This window comes from Arachis ipaensis, chromosome B06 (genome assembly GCF_000816755.2).
Source record: "Arachis ipaensis cultivar K30076 chromosome B06, Araip1.1, whole genome shotgun sequence".
In the NCBI taxonomy this organism is placed as follows: Eukaryota; Viridiplantae; Streptophyta; class Magnoliopsida; order Fabales; family Fabaceae; genus Arachis; species Arachis ipaensis.
The window spans coordinates 93,221,272-93,224,523 of NC_029790.2; positions in this window are offsets into that span (position 1 = coordinate 93,221,272).

The window sequence follows — 3,252 nt, forward strand, 5'->3', positions numbered from 1 at the left end:
ATATAATCCTCACTGTATTGCCTTTTTTCATTGAAAATAAAGAAAGTCTGGACTGAAAAAATAAGATATTCAATGAGAACCATGAAGGAGAAGAGGTAATAGCTCTGTAAGCTATAGGAACCCAAATATTGTGCTCTCACTCCTTGTTCCAATCCTTGATCGTTCACTCCTTTAATAGAGGAGTGAAGCTTTCAGGGCTTGAAACTTACTTCAGCACTTGTTTGAATTCTTCTCCCAAAATCAGAAGCAGCAGCAGTGTGACAGAGGAGAAATAGGGTAGAAGCAGTGACCGAATCATACATGCATCCATACCTTCTATCTTCTCTTTCAACTTATTTCATGTTTCTTGTTGAATATGAAGCCTTCATTCTTGCTTTGGCTCTAAGTCAGATTCTTGAATGTTGATTCACAACAGATCTCCATGATCTTCAATATTTTCAACTTTTTACTTCTGTGATTGTAAGAGAGGATTTTTTTTCATCGAGCTTTAATGAAACACAAATATGGAATCTTCTTTTTGTGATTTGCCCTTCGGATGTGATCTTTCTTTTTGCCCTAGCCTCTATGACTTACTCTTCTTTGCTTGGATTTAGAAACTTGCTTTTTGTTCTTTCATTTTGCCCTAACTCAGAGCTTTCTCTTTTTCTTACTTTTTCTTCTGAGAAATCACGTGGGTGATGGACAAAGAGAAGAGAGAAATTAGTTTCAATGATACGGTTATGTTCAGATGCAAATGGAAATGAATTACTTAGTTAGCAACTAAGTGAATCGTTGGACTTGGACCACCATTTGGGTTTAAGCTTGTTCTTGGGTTAGATTCTTTCTTTCCTTCTTTTGGCTAGATGCTTAATTTTTGTTTCTTATGGGAAAGATTTGTGATGGTAGCAAATAAATCTCGGGCCATGATTGTGTGTGTGTGGGCCATGATTGTGTGTGTAGACCAGATGCCATTTGGGCTTATTTTATTGTTTCTTGGGCCAGTTTTAATTGAATTTGTTTCTTGCACACTTAGCAATTAAATTAAGCACATAATTGGCTTTTAATCCAATAATAATGTTTAGTCATCATTTTAAAATATTGTTAGTTCTTCAAACTCAATAGAGGACAAGCAGTGGGACCAACTCTAAAAAGAGTGAAGGACTTAACTTACTTTATTGGATCATTGGGAAGGAATAGTAATTTCATAACATTGATATATACTAATTAGAAAGTTGTGCCCCCTCAAAGTCAAAAAACGCATATAGAAATATATTAAGGTAAGTGTTTTCTTGATTTTTGTATATAAATAGATGCAACTATCCTCACTTAAATATGTATGTTTGTATATAAATACCAAGGTTGTGAGAACCAAATCGGTTAATGAACCAGTGGAATAACTGGTTCATAGTTCAGTGGTTCAACCGAAGTTCAATCGAAGTTCAATCATTTTAATTAAATGTAAAATAAAATTATTAAAAATTTAATATATACTTTCAAATATTTAAATTTAATTAATTGTAAGCTAATGAAATTTAAAACTTTTCAATTTCACATAATAAATTATCCATGTATTTCAATAATTTTCTTATTAGCTTTAGCTAAGGCTGTGTATTTCATAAATTGGCACAGCAAGCAAGCTTATCAGTTTTCTCATTCAGAATTTCAACTAAAAACTCTTTTCTAAACACATTCATTCCCATCAAAGTACCATCAATAACTGAGAATATAACCAGAAAAATTAGCAACCAACATATTAGAAATCAAAATCAATATAACAAAACTTAACAATGCAGCACATAAATAATAAACACTTATCTGCCACCCGAAGAAACAACAAACAAACAAGCTTTAAACTTTAACTAATTTGCCAACAACTAATAAATTAACTCAGAATTAGAACAATAGCACAAAAATAACTCAAAAGATTACGAATAATCAACAATAATTAATGCAGAAGTCAGAACAAAACAACAACAATCCAGCCCTGTCAATAACAATGAACAACGAAAAAAAATCAACTCAGAAAACAACAATTAACCCAGAAAAAAATAATCAACAATCAACATATTTGATTCCAAAAAACAACAATTAACTCTTAAAAATGAAACTAAAGAAGTAATGGAGGGATGGAGGCTTACCAATAATGATAGTAAGTGAGCTAGGAGAAAGAGAGAGAGAGAAAGATAACGGAGGCAAAGTAGAAAAACGCCGACGAGAAGCGAATGAGCGTGAGTGAGGGGGATGAGAGAAGTCCACGCCTGAGTTAAGGCATGCCAGTGAGAGCCATAAGCGAACCAAAATTAAAAAAAACAAAAAAATCAGCAACTTAGGTTTGACAATGACAATTGGTTAACAACAAGGACAAAGATAACGACGTTAACAGCTATAAGTAGACCTTCTGGCGACGTCGAGGAGAAAAGGGCCGAGCAGACCTTCGAGAGGTGAAGACGGCAACCACTGGCTATCTCTACCATTTTTTGCCAATTTTTTGCAGGGTGGTTCTGTGCATCAATCGAACCGGCCAAAAAACTTATTCTCAGTTAACCTGATCAAATTGATCAGTCCGATTCGATTTTCAAAACATTGATAGATACATACACCTAAAACTGGTGAGTAGTTTTGGTCTCTGTTATGGATCTGGGGTTGATTAATTAGCTCACTATGAATTCTAATTTCTTTTAACCTTTTAACTTCATTTTGTTATGTGCTCTTTCAAAATCGAAGTTCATTCTTTCAAAAGAAGAAAAAATGTGGGTGATGACTCGTATTCGAGAAGATTAAAAATGTTACAAAACAAAAATCAAGAAAAAACATTTTAACATATTTAACAACATTGAAGATATACTAAAAAAATCGCCCTTCAAATATTTTAAAAGTCTAATTTTAGAAGTTAATTGTATATTGGAATATTCTTTCTTTCAGGTAAATTGTAGAACAAATAATTCTATTTCTTCTTTTGATATTTTTTAAATTTTAGTCATTTTGATGTTTTTGCTTTATTTACATATAACTCTCTTTAATTTTGTTAGATATATACTCTACCTCGTATAAATTCTGAAAATTGTAAAAGGCAACAACATCAGCATCGGCCATATCTATAAGACCCTCCCAAAACATTGTCTTAGATCCAAAAATATTATTATTATAGATTAAAGACAGTTCTTTTTTAATCTGTAGGCAATTATTTTTAAATGTTGTCTCACAGAAAATATTGTAGTGATAGTAAGTATGATATATATGACAAAAGCTAACTTTTTTTTTTATTATATTGAC